Genomic DNA, 19,908 nt, shown 5'->3' on the forward strand with positions numbered 1-19,908 from the left:
AGTGCTCCCCACTTTCCTCCTAGCAGAGCCCCCTATATACTCCGGTGCTCCCTCAGTGAAGCTCCAGCCCCCCACCATGCAGAGAGTGAAGCAGGCTCCATAGAGCACCGTTCTCCTAGCAGAGCCCATAGCCCCAACAAGCGGGTCCTCCCAGGCTGCAGCCCTCAGCTTCCCAGTCACAATCCGGGCCAGGAACGTGTATTGGCCGCAGCTCTCAGTGAGGGGAAGGAAGACGCTCTCCCGCCGCCGAGGAGGAGATTGCAGCAGCAGCCTGAATCCCGAGCAGTCCCTTTAAGGAAAACAATGACCTGTGTGTGGGAGGAGGGGCCGCATCCTGAGAATCAGGTGCATGTCTGAAGGGATGATGTCATCTCTGTAACGAGAGCTGCCCGGGAGGGAAGAGACAGAGCGGACGGATGCAGAGATTGCACTGATTGCTGGCCTGCAGATGGGAGGATGAGCGGGAGATGGTCCAGGGTGCGGGGTGCAGTGTGAGTACCGAGGCCGGGGCAGGGAGGGAGGGGGTGAAGGTGACACACGGCGGGCGGGTGGAGGACACACACCGTGCACACATCCATGGCCTGCTCCCCTCACTCACAGGAGGATGTACGGCGTGCCCGCCTCATCAACTTCCCCATCACATCCCTGCTCCTACCTACAGCACCTCAGGACTTGTGTGTGTGCAGGCCTTCCTATGGACTCATCGTGGGGGCCTCCATTGCTGGGAGATGGGCTGTGTATGTGCTTAACATTGGCCATGGCCACTGCATTTCCAGCAGTATGTGGCCCTGTTCACACGTAGCGCAGTGCCCCGCGTCTCACCGCACAGGCGCATAGACCACAATTGTTTTCTGTGTGTCCTGTTCACACATAGCGCAGCGCCCCGCGTCTCACTGCACCGCTTGGACGCAGAGACGACAATTGTTTTCTGTGTGTCCTGTTCACACGTAGCGCAGCGCCCGTGTCTCACCGCACCGAGGCATAGGCCACAATTGTTTTCTGTGTGTCCTGTTCACACATAGCGCAGCGCCCCGCGTCTCACTGCACCGCTTGGACGCAGAGACGACAATTGTTTTCTGTGTGTCCTGTTCACACGTAGCGCAGCGCCCGTGTCTCACCGCACCGAGGCATAGGCCACAATTGTTTTCTGTGTGTCCTGTTCACACATAGCGCAGCGCCCCGCGTCTCACTGCACCGCTTGGACGCAGAGACGACAATTGTTTTCTGTGTGTCCTGTTCACACGTAGCGCAGCGCCCGTGTCTCACCGCACCGAGGCATAGGCCACAATTGTTTTCTGTGTGTCCTGTTCACACATAGCGCAGCGCCCCGCGTCTCACTGCACCGCTTGGACGCAGAGACGACAATTGTTTTCTGTGTGTCCTGTTCACACGTAGCGCAGCGCCCGTGTCTCACCGCACCGAGGCATAGGCCACAATTGTTTTCTGTGTGTCCTGTTCACACGTAGCGCAGCGCCCGTGTCTCACCGCACCGACGCATAGACCACAATTGTTTTCTGTGTGTCCTGTTCACACGTAGCGCAGCGGCCGCATCTCACCGCACCGACGCATAGACCACAATTGTTTTCTGTGTGTCCTGTTCACACGTAGCGCAGCGCCCGTGTCTCACCGCACCGACGCATAGACCACAATTGTTTTCTGTGTGTCCTGTTCACACGTAGCGCAGCGCCCGTGTCTCACCGCACCGACGCATAGACCACAATTGTTTTCTGTGTGTTCTGTTCACAAGTAGCACAGCGCCCCGCATCTCACCGCACGGACGCATAGGCCACAATTGTTTTGTGTGTGCCCTGTTCACACATAGCGCAGCACCCTGTGTCTTACCCCACGGCACGGATGCATAGATGACCATTGTTTTCTGTGTGTCCTGTTCACATATCACGCAGCACCCCGCATATTACCGCATAGACGACAATTATATTCTGTGTGTCCTGTAAACCCCACAACGCTGATGTCATGTCCGGTGTGTTGACATGCTACATGTATGCATTTTAACATGTCGCATATTAATATATATTTTGAATATAATTATATATTTAAGGAGCTATGGCAGTTTAACCTGCATAAAACATGTCAACATATGCTAAAGCACATTTAGGGTCCATTCACACTAGCGCGACTTGGTCGCCTGACAAGTTGCGGTCGGTCGCTCACCATTGAATAGTACAGGACCCGTTCTAATAGGAGCGACACAAGTCGCTCCGACTTAGAAAAAGGGTCCTGTACTACTTTGGGGCGACCCGGAGGCGACTTGCATTGACTTCAATGATATGAAGTCCGTGCAAGTCGTGCCGAGGTCGCCCCACCAAGTCGTGTCGCCCCTGTCTGAACGGGGTCTAATGCCCCATACACACGTGCAGATTATCTGCAGACTTTAGTCTGCAGACTTACCTTTTCTATGTAGTGCAAGGGCCTGCCGGATTGCATACAAATTGAAAGTGTTTAGGTTTGACCTCATATTATATGGTTTTGGTAAGTCTGCAGACAAAAGTCTGCAGATAATCTGCACGTGTGTATGGGGCATTACAGTATGTCATGTGCGATCAGCCAATCACAGCACAGAGCCCTGTGTTTACAAAACACTCATGGCCCTGTCCACAGATCAGTGATCTGGCTGTTTCTTCTCCCTGCAAAGCAGACAGATCTGGTAGTAAAGACAGCACACATTACACATTGTTAGGCACACGGTTAACGCCTTGGTTGCTCATTGATGTTAACCCCTCCCCAGCCAGTGTCATTAATACAGTATTTTACCTGATCACTGTTGATGTCCATGTCAGTGGCCCTTCCAGCCAGTGTCTGTTAGCACTAGATTGCTCTCCACCCTATCACAGTCACATTATAAGTGGCTGATCATCGCCATGACAGTATCGCGTCTATAGCTGTTTAAATTCCACTAAATATGCCATAGTGTGCAGACTCTATAATGTTTGCACAAACTAATTTAATATACATTTGGGATATCTTTTACCAAGGACATGTAGAAGAATACATTGTGGCCTAAATTTATGAAAATATTTGCTTTTATTGAATGTGTTTTATAACAAAGTAAAAAATATAGTTTTTTTCCAAAATTTTCTGTTTTTTTTTTTTAATATAATAAATAAACCCAGTGGTGATCAAATACCACCAAGCAGAAGCTATTTTTGTGTGAAAAATAATATAAATTTCATTTGGGTACAGGGTTGCATGACTGCAATTGCCATCTAAAGCGGAACTACACTCTTATCTGAGCACCGCAAACCAAAAAGCTATTTAATTAATTTTTATTATTCAAAGCAAACTCCCCATCCATCCATGTTTCCATGCTTTGCTGAGAAATCACTTTGAAAAACACCCCTAGCATTTTTGGCTGCTATATGTGTGTGTGTGTGTGTGTGTATGTGTGTGTGTATGACTAGATAGTTTTTGATTGCCTCTATGGCCTTGGAGGACCGGCGGGACGTCACTTTCAATCCAGGGTGGAAGTAAACAATTTTTTTGCTTTTTAAAGTAAAGGAGAGATTTGGGGTCTTTTGACCCCAGATCGCTCCATAAAGAGGACCTGTCATTCCGATTTCTATTACAAGGGATGTTTACAGGAATAAAAGTGATCCAAAAAAAAATTAAAGGGACAGTGTAAACATTTTTTTTTTTTTAAAGTGCTACCACCCTCGCGCGCAGAAACAAGTGCACACACGTAAACGGTGTGCGCCCCACAGGTGTGGGGTTTTGTAGTGAGCGTTAGAGCCAGATCAATAATTCTAGCACTAGACCTGCTCTGTAAATCTCTAACCTGTAAAGGTATTTAAAGTGTCACCTATGGAGATTTTTAACCACTTGCCGACCAGCCAATGTAGTTTTACGGCGCCTGTTTGGGTCTGTCCCGCCAAACGACATACCTGTACGTTGCTTCGCAGGACCACCACAGGAAGTTGATCAGCAGGTCCAGCGGCCGCGATTGCTGCCGGGCAACCGCGATCGCTGTTCTGTCAGTTCTGAACACTGGGATCCTGTGTTCCTATTTTTTAGGAACACAGGTCTCTCTGTGTTCATTCAGCAAGCTCATCGCCCACACAGTTAGAAAGCACCCCCTAGGAACACATTTAACCTTTTGATCGCCCCTAGTGTTAACCCCTTCCCTGCCAGTGTCATGCGTACAGTAACAATGCATATTTTTAGCACTGATTACTGTAGTAATGTCACTGGTCCCCCCAAAACTGTCAAAAATGTCAGGTGTCCGATCTGTCTGCTTCAATGTCGCAGTCGCGCTAAAGATTGCTGATCGCCGCCATTACTAGTAAAAAAAAATAAAAATGACATAAATCTTTCCCCTAGTTTGTAGACGCGATAACTTTTGTGCAAACCAATCAATATACACTTATTGGGATTTTTTTTTACCAGAAATATGTAGCAGAATACAAATTGGCCTAAAATTGTGAAAACATTAGATTTTTAATTTTTTTTTTAATTGGGAATGTTGTATAGCAGAAAGTAAAAAATAGTTTGTTTTTTTCAAAATTGTCGCTTTTTTTTGTTTATAGCGCAAAAAATAAAAAACGCAGAGGTAATCAAATACCACTAAAAGAAAGCACTATTTGTGGAAAAAAAAAAGGGACATAAATTTTATTAGGGTACAGTGTCGCACGACCGCACAATTGTCAGTTAAAGTAACACAGTGCCGTATCGCAAAAAATGGCCTGGCCATTAGGGGGGTAAATGCTTCCGGTCCAGAAGTATCGTAGTTTGTGGTCCTTCCATGAACATAGGCTATTTTAAAGCTTGTCAAAAAAAACGAAGAGATTTCCAGTCAGAGATTTTTTGATCTGCGTCCGCCCTTCCAGTGCTCCTTACCATGAAGACCAGTTATAGGTGGAGGCAGTGACTACTTTTTGCATTATTTTAAAGCTTGACATGTTGGGTATCTATTTACTCAGCGTAACACCTTTCACATTTTATACAAAAAAAATTGGGGTATATATTTATTTTTTTTCCTAATTTATTAAAATTAATTTTTTACCCAAAAAATTGTGGTTGAAAAACCACTGCCTGAATACGATATGACATAAAAATTGCAATGATCGCCATTCTATTCCCTAGGGTCTCCGCTAAAAAAAAAAAAAAAAAAATTATATATATATATATATATATATATATATATATATATATATATATATATATATATATATATAATGTTTGGGGGTTATATAAGTAATTTTCCAGCAAAAAATACTTATTTAAACTTGTAAACAAAAAGTGCCAGAAAAGGCCTGGTCTTCAAGTAGTGCAGTGCTAAATAGTACTGGACATAAAGGGGGTCAAACCTGCCAAAAGCATAAAAAATTGATGTGCATTGGATACATTTTTGTGTGTTGATGTGTGTATTAATATGCTTCGACATTCATTTTTATGTGCGTTAAATTGCCACAGGCCCTTGTATAATAAAGAGCTTTTTTTTCTCTAAAGGTTTGCATTGCCTTGATGTGCATTTACATGTATTTACCTGTGTTGCCTCAAAGTGCATAAACAGCTTATTAACACTCCACACTGCACATGACACCAGCATTGTGATGTGAACAGGATACCTAGAAACCAATTGTTTTCTATGTGTCCATGCAGTGACCTGCATTTTACCAATGTGTGAGAACCAGGCCTAAAAGAACGCACAAAAAAATGCACCATATTTTGGGTGCATATTTGAGTTTATCATTTTTTTCACAGGTGCAGGCAACCAAAAAATGCCCCAGAAACTCATCTAAAGCAGAGCACAGTTGTGGCAAAAAACACATGCGTTTTTAGACCGATTTTGCTACAAAGCAGTGGGAAATGTTTCTAAAGCTGGGTTTATACTAGTAGAATTTAATTGTAAGTTTTTTTGTTTTAAGAATGATCATTAGATTTCCTAATCGTTACTTCAACGTTAGTTTTCTACTACAGTCAGAAAGTTCTGCGAGGCAGGAGGGAAACATTTTCTTGAATAATTTTCTAAGACCCCATTCAGACAGGGGCGACGCTACTTGCTGGGGCGACCTGTAAAGTCGCGGTACACAGCGACCTCGGCGCGACATGCACGGACTTCATATCATTGAAGTCAATGCAGGTCGCCTCCAGGTCGCCCCAAAGTAGTACAGGACCCTTTTTCTAAGTCGGAGCGACTTGTGTCGCTCCTATTAGAACGGGTCCTGTGCTAATCTATGGCAGGCGACCCACCGCGACTTGTCAGGCGACCAAGGCGCCTGACAAGTCGCGCTAGTGTGAATGGGGACTAACAGTGTATGTGGTTTTTATTTTGTAAACGTTCATTCGTTTCAAAATGTAATGTTAAAAGCACAGAAAATATTCGAAGAACTTATTGGTCACTACGGGTTTCTGAACCCAACACAACAAGGGGCAGAAAATAATTGTTGCTTCTGATAGAATATTTTGGAGGGGAGGAATGCACAAAAGCTTCATACAGCGCCCTTACAATTCTGAACACATAACGTTTCCTCCAAAACACACTTAGTGTTATTAAATAAAGTGATGGGAATGTACAATTTTGTAAATAATTGTAGCAGCCAATCAGAAGCCGTCAGCATGCTGGATGCTATGGGTGAATGCAGTTTGCACACCGCTGTTTCTTTTTCCTCAGTTAAGTTCTCTGTAAGCTTACATGATTTCTGTTGGTGCTACCAGGAGAAAAACAAGTGTTCTTGACTCAGAGCTGTGCCCTCAATAGCCATGGGGCTGGCAATGGTTGCTATCTTTACTGCATTTGTTGCTATGCCAATCAGATCATCATTACACTTTGTGTTGCTTTATTAAACAAGCACATTGTGTTTGTACTGCATGTGCATTATGTCAGACTACAGAGTGCTTAAGGGAAGGGCTCCTTACATATACTATATATGTACATATGAGAGGCAGGCAACAGACTATCAATGGGGCTTTACTTGGACTTGATTTTGTGACTGGTTGTGCTGAGAAATATTTTATTTTCCCCATTTATTTTTTAGCCCATTATTTCAGTTTTCTTTTTTTCAGCGACACCGACGCCTACGTACCATTGTGTCTATTTTCACAGTTGTCACTAACCTTCTGAGAACTGCTTTGGTGTGTTTTGTCCAGTTCTTTTTTGTGATTGAGTGTAATTTGTGTGTCCTACTCGATGGACCATGTCCAAAGAGAACTTTTAGGTCTTAAGGCCCGTACACACGTGCAGATTGTCGGCCGAAAAGCTTCGGCCGACGACCGATTGTAGGCTTGTTAGTATGATGCTTCCGACAGCCGACAGCGCACTTTCGGCCGAACAGAATATGTCGTGCAAGCATTAAAATTTTTGTATGCCGACACCAGAACGGCCGATTGTTCGCCAGTCAATACAGAATTCGGCCGACAGACAGCAGATTTGCAAGACTGGGCATGCTCAGAAAAGAAAAAATCACACGGAAAGTTAACCATCACATGACATCACTTCTGCAGTCGGCTGTAGTCGGCGGACAAAATTCTTGTGCAGCCTTTTGCACTTTTCAACAGACACGACAGCCCGGGGACAAAAGACGGCCGATCGTTCGGCCGATGATCTGCACGTGTGTACGGGGCATTATGCACACTGGATATAAAAAAAAAGGCCGCCTCTATGTTGGCATATGTGGTCACGTTTACATTGGTGTTTTTAGACGCTAAAAAAAAAACATCACTCGCACCGTTCAAGAGAGGAGCATTTGAACAGAAAAAACAATACACGAACCCTTCCACACTGTTTGAAACAATCCCACTGTGCAAATAAATTATAGCAACTATAGCCGGGCGCTCGGGTTCGGCACATCGCGGATCGGGTGAACAGATTATTGGGTGGGGCTGGGGAAGACCCAGCTGTCATGGTACACGTGGGTACCAATGACATAGGCAGAGGAAGACGGAGAGTCCTAAACGATTTCAGGGACTTAGGCGCTAAGTTGAGGACTAGGACCTCCAAGGTAGTATTTTCCGAAATACTACCTGTACCTCGAGCCACACCAGAGAGGCAGCGGGAGATTAGGGAAGTTAACGAGTGGCTGAGGAGCTGGTGTAGTAAGGAGGGTTTCGGGTTCCTGGAGAACTGGGCCGACTTCTCAGTCGGTCACCGGCTCTTTGGTAGGGACGGATTGCACCTAAATGGGGTGGGTGCAGCCGTACTGGGTGCGAGGATGGCCAAAAAGTTGTAGAATTAGCCAGTGGAAAGCAAGTTTCAGAGGGCAGAAATGGGGGCATTAGCGGTAGGGTGTTCGGAGCTCCTATACCCAGGGTGGGTACGGGGAAAAATCAAGAGAGCAGCCTAAAAACATCAAAATTACGAGGCTTATATACCAATGCCAGAAGCCTGGCCAACAAGATGGGAGAGCTGGAGCTGCTGATGTTTGAGGAGGACTTAGATTTTGTGGGGATAACTGAGACTTGGTTTGACAGCTCTCATGACTGGATGGCGACCATTCAGGGGTATTCCCTTTATCGCAGAGATAGAGAGGGTAAAAAAGGGGGAGGGGTATGTTTGTATATTAAGAACAGTGTACAGGTAAATATGAGGGATGATATTAATAATGGAGCTATGGACGAGGCAGAATCCCTATGGGTAGAGCTTCAAAGGAAAGGCACGGTGGGGAAGGTAATATTGGGCGTATGCTATAGGCCCCCAAACCAGAGGGAGGAGGGTGAGGCAGACCTCATGTTACAGATAGGATTGGCAGCAAGGATGGGAAATGTCATTATAATGGGGGACTTTAATTATCCTGATATAGACTGGGCAGAAGGAACCGCGCATTCAGCCAAGGCTCGACAGTTCCTAAATGTTTTGCAGGACAATTTCATGGGTCAGATGGTGAATGCACCGACAAGAAACAATGCGGTACTTGACCTACTGATTACCAACAATACAGACCTGCTCACAGATATAGAAATACGGGACAACTTAGGGAACAGTGACCATAGGTCAATTGGTTTCAGTATTAATTACAGTAATAGGAAACACAAGGGTAATATAAGGACACTGAATTTCAAAAGAGCCAATTTCCCTAAACTGCGCTCGCTGCTAGAAAATATCAAATAGGATAGAACCCTGGGAACAAAGAACACGGAGGAAAAATGGGAGTGCTTCAAGAGCATACTTAACAAGGGGGTGGGCCAGTGCATTCCACAGGGAAATAAATTTAAAAGAGCAAAACTAAACCCTGGGTGGCTAAACTCCAACATAAAAATGTATATTAGAGCTAAAGAAAAGGCCATCAAAAAATACAAGACTGAGGGGTCATTGGCAGCATTTAAGCACTACAAAGAGTGTAATAAGAAATGTAAAGACGAAATCAGGGCGGCTAAAATAGAACACGAGAGACATATAGCGGAGTAGAGTAAAAAGAACCCCAAGAAGTTCTTTAAGTATATAAACAGTAAGAAAGCGAGGCCAGAACACATTGGCCCCATAAAAGATGATAAAGGAAAAATGGCCACTGAGGACAGAGAAAAGGCGGAAGTGTTAAATAATTTATTTTCTTCAGTCTTCACAAAGGAATCGGGGGGCTACACGAACCCCGCTTGTAAGGCCGAACTAAATAATACACCTCAGGAAGTGCCGCCATGGCTAACAGAGGATAGACTTAGAGCTAAACTAGAGAAACTTAACATAAATAAATCCCCGGGACCGGATGGCTTGCACCCAAGGGTTCTTAATGAGCTCAGCCAGGTGATTGCCAGACCATTATTCTTGATCTTTAAGGATAGTTTACAGACAGGTATGGTGCCAGCTGATTGGAAAAAAGCCAACGTGGTACCAATATTTAAAAAGGGGCCGAGATATATCCCGGGTAACTATAGGCCGGTCAGCCTAACATCAGTAGTCTGCAGTACTAGTAAGTAGTAATCAGCATGGATTCATGAAAAATCGTTCATGCCAAACCAATCTATTAACCTTCTACGATGAAGTGAGCGGCCACTTAGATAAAGGTAAGCCTGTGGATGTGGTGTATCTGGACTTTGCAAAGGCCTTTGACACCGTTCCCCACAAACGCTTACTGTACAAACTAAGGAAGATAGGTATGGACCATAAGGTGAGTACCTGGATAGAGAACTGGCTCCAGGGGAGAGTCCAGAGGGTGGTGATTAATGGGGAGTACTCTGATTGGGCGGGTGTGGAAAGTGGGGTCCCCCAGGGTTCGGTCCTGGGACCAATCCTGTTTAATTTATTCATAAATGATCTAGAGGAGGGGATATCTAGTACAATCTCAGTATTTGCAGATGATACTAAACTAAGCATGCCAATATCTTCTATGCAGGATGTGGAAATCTTGCAAGCAGACCTGAACAAAATAACGGGGTGGGCAACTACATGGCAGATGAGATTTAATGTAGAAAAATGTAAAGTAATGCACTTGGGGGCCAGAAACCAGAAAGCAAGCTACTCACTAGGGGGGGAACCTCTGGGTGAGTCTAGGATGGAAAGGGACCTGGGGGTACTGGTAGACAACAGGCTTGGAAGTGGCATGCAATGCCAAGCCGCCGCAAGCAAAGCCAACAGAATACTGGGTTGTATAAAAAAGGGGATTCACTCCAGAAATAAAGAGATTATTCTTCCACTCTACAAGACTCTGGTCCGGCCACATCTGGAGTATGCTGTCCAGTTCTGGGCACCGGTCCTCAGGAAGGATGTGCTGGAACTGGAGAAAGTCCAGAGAAGGGCAACAAAAATAATTAGGGGAATGGAGGACATCAGCTATGAGGAAAGACTACAAGCACTGAACCTATTCTCGATTGACGATTGAGGGGGGATATGATATCAATGTACAAATACTGTACTGGCGACCCGAGCATAAGGAACAAACTATTCAGAGAAAGGAGATACAATAAGACACGTGGCCACTCACTAAAACTTGAGAAAAGGCGGTTTAACCTTAAAGTGCGTAAGGGGTTCTTCACTGTAAGAGCGGTAAGGATGTGGAATTCTCTTCTGCAAGCAGTCGTATCAGCGGGGAGCATTGATAGTTTCAAAAAACTATTGGATGGACACCTTAAAGACCACAACATACAGGGGTATACAATGTACGGTTAAAAGCAAACACACACACACATCATAGGTTGAACTGGATGGACTTGTGTCTTTTTTCAGCCTCACTAACTATGTAACTATGTAACTATATTCTGATAACCCACCTAAAGTGTGACTATGTCAAAAACAAGTGAGAACTATAAGTGCCGGTTCACACTACAGCGGCACGACTTCGGGGGCGACCTGTGAAGTCCCGTGCACTGCGACTTCGGCGCGACTTGCACGGACTTCATATAATGAATGTCAATGCAAGTCACTCCGATGTCGCCCCGAAGTAGTACAAGAACTATTTTCTAAGTCGGAGCGACTTGAGTCGCTCCTATTAGAACGGTTCCCGTAGCACTGCATGGACCGCGACTTGTCAGGCTTACCAGTCGCCTGACAAGTCGCGGTAGTGTGAATGGGCACTAAGACTCCATTCAGACTAGCGCGACTTGTCAGCCTGACAAGTCGCGGTCGGTCGCTCGCCATTGAGTAGTACAGGACCCGTTCTAATAGGAGCGACACAAGTCGCTCCGACTTAGAGAAAGGGTCCTGTACTACTTTGGGGCGACCTGGGAGCGACTTGCATAGACTTCCATTATGTGAAGTCCCTGCAAGTCGCGCCGAAGTCACTGTGCACCGCGACTTCACAGGTCGCCCCTCGAAGTCGGATCGCCTCAGTGTCATCTCCCACAAATAAATCTCCCACAAATAAAGCATTCAAACCCTAAGACCTGGTTCACACTACCGCGACCAGAAAGTCGCCCCGTGACTTTGAAGAGACTTGTTTAAAGGCTTGTTTAGAGGCTTATATAAAAAAATGTGAAAAATATTGTTATTTTTGCAAAATTGACGCTGTTTTTTTGTTTATAGCGCAAAAAGTAAAAATCGCACAGGTGATCAAATACCACCAAAAGAAAGCTCTGTTTGTGGGAAAAAAAGGACGTCAAATTCGTTTAGGTACAGCATCGCACGACCGCGCAATTTTCCGTTAAAGTCACGCAGTGCTGAATCGCAAAATAGGCCCTGGTCAGGAAGGGGGTAAAATCTTCCGGGGCTTAAGTGGTTAAAGAGAACCTTGAATGGACAAGGAGAAAAGTCTCTTTATTACACAGGCTTTTTTTTTTTTTTCCACTGCACTTTCACATTATCTTAATTTCACATTATCTTACTTTTTTTTTTTGTTATATTACAAGGAGGAAACCATTCTTCCCTTATTGATCCTCAACCCACATTTGGTGGTTTTAGCAGCAGAAATACTTTTTGCTTCCAACATTTGATACCAGTCTCTATCAATGCTTATGGTGTGGCAGATGTCCCGCAACAAAGATATCTGAGAAGAAAAATCCCAGATATTTGCAAACACAGGGAACTTTTCTGTGAAATCTCCTTAGATATCAGTGGGATTGTTTATTGTTGTAGACATGCGATGGAATGATACCAGCAGATGAGCTCTGTAGATTCTAGGTAAATCTGCCTTCCAAAGTAAACATGAAAAAATTCCAGAAGACAGATAAGATTTTCTTGTGGAAGCCTGGAATGAATAGACTGTTTACTGGAGTGGGTTAAAAGGTCACCACCAGAACTTTTTATACATACAAGGCATTATACACAGAAATTTGGACGTATTCTCCTCATTGTCAGCATTCCAATGTGTTCATAGATTTTAGACAGATAATTTCATATGAAAATTGTCAGTATATTTGATGTATGATGAATGTCTTTGGAAAGGTCTTCACAATTTCATGTGCTTTTAACATTTGATTTTGGATTGAATGCAATTTCCCAAACAAAAACCACATTGACTATTAGAATTTCATTCTTTTGAGAAACCTTCTTCTGTTCCTTTATATTTTTCTTGCCTTCTATTGCAGTGTAAAATGATTGCTGACTTGGCCCCACTAACGATTAGAAAAGGGACCGAACGTTCTTAAAAACAAAACATTTTGAAGAAAACTCTACTAGTATTTGGCCAGTTTAGTGATGAATTGCTATCCAGCTTTTTATGCTGCTAGTATATCTTGTGGGAAGTACTCAAGGAAGTTTCACTGGCAGCAGGACAATCTCAGTGGTAGCCAAAGGACCCCATCCCCCTCTCTTTTCAGAATTCTCCAGGCACCATTGGAGTAAGGTTGGCATTGTTCTTCTCTATGGAAAAGTGATTGGTGACAAGTTTCCTTTCCTACTTTCTGGAGTTTCAGTCTTTTGTGTGGCGTTGATTGTTTTCCCTTTGTCAGCCATGTGAGTTACCGGTCTATTTTATGTTCACTATTTGTTGTTTCATTTACTTCATCTCAGATTGATTAATCCATTTAAAGAGGTTTTCTTGTCAAGTTTCACCAGCAGTTCATGTATTGTGGTTGTCCACCCTGCATTGCTGGGACAATGCCTTACCATAATGACTCTCCTTGGGCCCATATAGTTTTACTTGCAAGTCCCAGACTTAAGCCTCGTACACAAGCAACGATTATTGTCCGTCTTTTGTCCAGAGTGGTGTTTTGTTGGTTGGAATGTGCTCTAGACTGCACATGAATTTTCTCGGCCAACAAAAATCAACTTCAGAAGTGATGTCATGTGCTGGTTTACTTTCCTTGTGTTTTTTCTTCTCTGAGCATGCCCAGACTTGCTCATCAGATTTTTGTCTGCCGAAATCTGTACTGACGGACGGAAAATCGGCCGTTGTGTTGACGGCCAACAAAAATTTTATAGTCTGCACACCAGATTTTATTCGGCCGAAAAGTCGGAGTCAGTTGTCGAAAGCATCATACTAACAAGCCGAAAATCGGCCGATCGGACGTTGGCCGAAAATTCACGGCCAACTATGGATGCGTGTGTACGAGGCATTGGAGTAGTTTGGGAAGAACTGGTTTAAGTTATACCACTCAGTAGGCAACCATTTCTTACTACCTTCTGAAAATACTTGTTGTCTGGCTGTCATGCTGATGTTTTGGCTTCCTGTCTTTCTGGTTCAGTGACTTGGAAAAAGTATAGAAATAAAAACTTTTGACATGGTCAGGTAAGTGTCACTTTCACAGGGGAGGGGGGGAGAGGCAAGTATTCATATTTCTTTCATGACATTAAAACACACTCCTCATGAGAAGACTTGGGACGTTTGTTGTATTCCTGTAAGTGCTAGTTGCCTGGCTGTGCCTTGTGTATTTACCTAAAGTGTTACTAAACCCGGGAGCCTGCATTCACTATATCTGGTCTCTTACAGTACACAGAACATTAAAATGCAATTACTTTAGTACAGTAAATATACTAAACTGCTAAATACCTTTTCTCATCAGCAGTTAGAGCAGTCTTGTGATTTCTATTAATGTCCAGCCAAGCACTGGTTAAAGCTTGTAGGAGTAGACCCCTGACCCTCTGTCTGGACAGTGCTAATTGGCCCTGTGCTGATCACATGCATGCTCCCAAGAAAAAAAAACACTCCAGTAATACACACTAAACTGAGCATGTGCAGCCTGACCTCATAGACTGTTTTATTAGGAAATTATCAGGGGGCAGTGAAAGGAGGGGAGGATCAGAGAAGCCAGGACCAAAACACCCTTTTTTACACAATGCAGAGGATTACCCATTAGGTTCCACAGTGAGTATAACAAGCATGCTTTACTGTATATACATACAGACTGATTTTACTGTTTTTGGGTTTAGTAACACTTTAAAGGAGATCTGAACCCTAGAACAAAAATATATTTTGCAGCTTACCAGCACTTGCATGTGGTGGCTACATTGGTTTTCTTTTTTTATGACTGCAAAAAATACCTGTTTATCCTGCCAAAAATCCAGTGTCCTTGTAATTTCTGGGGACTGAACTGAACAGTGTTATCAGCTATTTTTTTTGAACTGCAAGGATATCCCCCCCTATTAAGTGGAGATGAGGCATAAAACCACAGGTGACAACGCTGCTATCATAGATACAGCCCATTGAGTGAATGTTATCACCCTAGGACAGGAAATATGTTACTGGCAGGATCGCCAATTAAAAATTAAAGCTTGAAAAAAGGAAACTAATGCAGCCACCACATCTAAGGCAAGCCATACATTATACATTTTTTTCCATTGACTGAAAACAAATGTGCCGATTCCCCCATTAATACACTCAGTGCTAATCCCATCCGCAGCGCTATTATGTTCTGCCCGTGGGGAGCCTGTCCTGCTGGCTAAATACAATGATTAGTGTTGTCTGCTAGAACTAGTGGCACTAATCTAAAAAAAAAACCGACAGGCTGGATGTACACAGGTCATACATGAATCTAAATTTGACCAGCCCCTGCTGAATTATCTGAATTTTGATCCACATATGGCTGTTTTTAGGATTGGTTAGCTGCAATTTATAACCTTTTTGTTTTTAGGTTTAGATACAATTTAACCACTCTACAACCGCTCACAGTAATACTACTGCGGCAGAGTGGTTCGTTATCGTCCAGCCACGTAGTATTAACGTGATTGGACACTCCCCCTTCTGGGCGGCGCTTGCGCGCCGCCGGAGGCTCGCTCCCGCTGTTTTCATTCACAGCGGGAGTCGGGCCAGGGGAGGAGCAGCGGCGATCGCCGCTGCTCTTACCCGATCGTCGGGGATCGAGTCTGGAGATCCGCCCGCTGTGTGTAAACACAGCGGGCGGATCTCCATAGTGACAGGGAGTGACAGATCGGACTGTTCAGCATAGCTGGACATCCGATCTGTCCATGACTCACTCAGTCCCCTCCCCCCCTACACGTCAGTAAGCACCAGGCATACATTAACCCCTCCCTCTCCAATAAAATTAACCCCTTCCCTGCCAGTGTCATTTTTACAGTAACAGTGCATATATATAGCACTGATTACTGCAGTAATGTCACTGGTACCCCCAAAAGTGTCAAAAATGTCAGTCAAGGGTCCGATCTGTCCGCCGCAATGTCGCAGTCCCGCAAAAAAAATCGCAGATCGCCGCCATTACGCGTTAAAAAAAAAACACCAAAAATGACAGAAATCTTTCCCTTTGTTAGTAAACGCAATAACTTTTGCGCAAACCAATCAAAATACGCTTATTGCGATTTTTTTTACCAAACATAAATAGCATAAAACAAATTGGCCAAAAATTTTTAAAAAAATTGGTTTTTACATCTTTTTTGGGGGGAATTTCATATAAAAAAATGTTAAAAATATTGTTATTTTTTCAAAATAAACGCTCTTTTTGTTTATAGCGCAAAAAGTAAAAATCGCACAGGTGATCAAATACCACCAAAAGAAAGCTCTGTTTGTGGGGAAAAAAGGACGTAAATTTCGTTTGGGTACGTCGTCGCACGACCGCGCAATTGTCAGTTGAAGTCGCACATCGCCGAATCGCAAAAAGTGGCCTGGACGGAAGACAGCAAAATCCTCCGGTGGTAAAGTGGTTAAAGTGATACTAAAGGCTCATTTAAAAAAAAAAAAAAAAATGTCATACTTGCTCTGTGCACTCCGCCGGTGCTCCCCCCACCCCCCCCCCCCGCCGAGTGCGCCCATAGAAAACGATATATAGTTTTTTGCAGTTCAGTGAGCAAAATAAATATTTAATATTAAATATTAAATATTAATAAAACATACCTTAGTACTTGGTGGTGAAACACTTATTAGCAAGCACAGAAGTAAGACGTTTCTTTTAGTTAGTTACCAGGTTTGCACACGTCAGGAGGGATTTTGGTCCACTCTTCTTTACAGATCTTCTCTAAATCCTTAAGGTTTCTTGGCTGTCGCTTGGCAACTCAAAGTTTCAGCTCCCTCCCATAAATTTTCTATAGAATTAAGGTTTGGAGACTGGCTAGGCCACCCGTGACTTTAATGTGCTTCTTCTTGTGCCACTCCTTTGTTGACTTGGTGGTATGTTTTGGGTCATTGTCATGCTGGAAGACCCATCTTCAGTGTTCTGACTGAGGGAAGATTTTCATCCAAGATTTTACAATACTTGGCCCCGTTCATTGGCCCCTCAATGCAGCAAAGTTGGCCTGTACCTTTAGCAGACAAACAGCCCCAAAGCAGAATCTTTCCACCTCCGTGCTTGACTGTAGGGATGGTGTTCATAGGGTCATAGTCAGCCTCTTTCTTCCTCCAAACACGGCAATTCGAGTTAATGCCAAAGAGCTTAATTTTGGTCTCATTTGACCACAGCCATTTCTCCCAATCCTTCTCTGAATCATTTAAATTTAGATGTTCATTGGCAGACTTTAGACAGAGCTGTACACGTGCCTTCTTGAGGAGGGAGATCTTGCAGGTGCTACAGGATTTCATTTTATGACGGCATATTGTGTCACCAGTTTGGTGACTGTGGTCCCAACTACCTTTAGATCATTCACAAGCTCTTCCCCTGTAGTTTTGGGCTAATCCCTCAATTCTTGCCCCATGAGGTGAAATCTTGCATGGAGCTCCAGACTGAGGGCAATTGATGGTGGTTTTGTATTTCTTCCATCTGTCAAAAATTGCTCCAACAGTTGTCCCCTTCTTACCAAGCTTCTTGCTGATGGTCTTGTAGCCCATTCCAGCCTTGTGCATGTCTACAATATTGTCCCTGATGTCTTTTGACAGCCCTTTGGTCTTGCTCATGATGGTGAGGTTTGAAAGGAGTAGATTCTGTGGACAGGTGTCTTTTTTTTTTTTTTTTTTCAATAAAAATACCCCCGGGACAGTCAGGGCTAGTGCATTTCAGCAATGATAGCTTCTGAACTGTCCCCGGGTTCACTTACCTTTTAGAAGAAATACTTGCCTTGAAAATGTCTTGTCCAGTGCTGCCATCTCAGGTTTGGGCAGCTGAAGCCAAATCGTCCTCTTTGGTGTCCTAGTCCCAGAATGCGCCTGCACCGGCCCTGCTCGTCAGTTCCGGTGCAGGCGTGTCATCCCTGCACAGCTTCTGGGCATGCCCAGAAGCTGATTAGCAGGGAATGACGCGCTTACACCGGTAGTGATGAGCAGGGCCGGTGCAGGCGCATTGACTTTTGGGAGCGATGACGTTCGGCTCCCAGGAGTCAATGCAAGCAGGAAGTCAGGGTGCGGGCCGCGGCCGCAGAGGGAGGAAGTGGAAGGAAGGTAAAAAAAAAAATCATGATTATCCAATTCTTTTTCAGGTTACTTAGAGCAAGCGGATGTCAAATTTTCGTTTTGAGGCTGGAACTCCACTTTAAATTGACCGGACTAATATGTGTAGCACATGAGCACATACTGTAGCCAGTCTGTGGGAGTCAGAATTATTGTTGGTTGGTAGGGGATCAAATACTTATTTTACTCACTGACCTGCAACTCAATTTTATGTTTTTTTTCTGGATTTTAGTTGACATTCTGTCTCTATCATTTAAAATACACCTATGAAAAAAATTTATTGACCCTACATTTCGTTGTAAGTGGGCAAACATACAAAATCTGTAGAGGATCAAATAATTAATTTTCCCACTGTAAGTATAGTGTGTGTGTGTGTGTGTGTGTGTGTGTGTGTGTGTGGGGTGTGGGGGGGGGGCTGCATACTTCAGCCTTTACTACTGTAAAGTGTTATTACAATTTAGTAGTAAATTGTAAAGGTGATCTAGCACCAGAATTATACATTACATATTATGACATTGATCCTTTTGCTCAAAGTATTGGCCTGTTTCTCAGTTCCATTGATAAAATGCTTTTTCTTTCTTCGGAGGTACACAACACTATCTACATAATGTGTAGGTGTCCATATCCAGATGGTTGTCTGATGTAACTTGCGACAGTGCCTTTTGGATCAGTTACAAAAAACAGCTATAGATTTAAGAAATGACTCTGTGTTTCTCATCTACAGCCCACATAATATTTTAGCTGGCAAGGACGAATGGAAAATAAGTGCCATCACACAGTCAGTTTACTAAGTGGTATGGATGTCGGGATTTAAAAATAGAACGTGATAAGATGTACGGTCAGCAGTAATGTTCGTTTTCCCAAAAAATTATTGTCCGTAAACTAAACCACATGGCAAAATTCTGAATAGGCAGTGCAAGATGGTTGTCCTCTTGTGGGTGAATATTTTTTTTTTTTTTCTTTAACAGTTACTTTTTGATTCCTGCTAAAATTGTTTGTCAAATTTTGTGTTGCTTTAAAATGGAATGGAACTCCGGAAAATAAAATGCTGACAGGTAGGGTCTTTGACAGAAAAGAGCCTAGTGGTCCCTTCTGGCATAAATGCTTCTCCCTGCCTTAGTGGTAATGTACATTGAGCCACACATGCGCAACTCAGCGTACATTTATGGCATTTCTCTGTGCTATGATGAGGTGGCTCCTGTGCACATGCTCGGGAGTGACATCATTGCAGTCCAGACATTCAAGTGGCCAATGAAAGCAAACACAGAAGGAAGATCAGGACAGGATGGAGCGCCCATGACTAGCAAGCGGGCTGACGACACAGAGTTGCAGGGCTTCATTAGATGGTGGGTCTGCCATAATGTGCTAATATGCCCATAGCACGTTATGGCATTAAGCTTCTTGGGGCTCATTTATAAAAATAACTGAGTTTAATCCTGTCATAATTATTTTTTCTTTTTAATCCGTGTGTAAATAGCTGCTCAAGTTTAACTTATAATTAAAGGCCGAGTTCACCTTTTACACAAACTGGCCCATTCAGACAACTGGCCCCAGTAGCTTAAAATACACTGTGCCATTTGTAAAAATACTGCACCATGAAGACTGACTGAAATACTCCCCAATTTATGCGTTTCTGGCTTGTTTAGAGGGCATGGGCAATCAAGTGGTCGCTGAGCCTTCTGGTTTAATTAAAACTGAAGTGAACTCTTTAGTTGTCTTTAAAGAAAAAGGCTATTTGGACATTTTCCTGTAGTCCAGACTATGAAAAGCTCCACAGCAGTTTAAGAATCCTGGCGAGGATCTGCAACTGGTGGGTCTTTAC

At 43.8% G+C, this 19,908-nt stretch overlaps 1 protein-coding gene across 4 annotated transcripts in view; it reads left to right on the plus strand.

Annotated features, from left to right (window-relative positions):
• Positions 1 to 203: 203 nt before the first annotated feature.
• USP54 (ubiquitin specific peptidase 54) overlaps positions 204 to 19,908 on the plus strand; it is a 253,901-nt gene continuing 234,196 nt past the window's right edge. For 2 of the 4 annotated variants that reach the window (XM_082267460.1, XM_082267465.1), the window contains exon 1: positions 205 to 491. The gene's annotated coding sequence lies outside the window, so the exon portion shown is untranslated. Of the gene's footprint in view, positions 492 to 19,908 lie in introns of all 4 variants that reach the window. The other 2 variants (XM_082267464.1, XM_082267463.1) reach the window with 2 other exon arrangements.

Source organism: Pelophylax lessonae, assembly GCF_965119305.1.
Source record: "Pelophylax lessonae genome assembly, chromosome: 9".
In the NCBI taxonomy this organism is placed as follows: domain Eukaryota; kingdom Metazoa; phylum Chordata; class Amphibia; order Anura; family Ranidae; genus Pelophylax; species Pelophylax lessonae.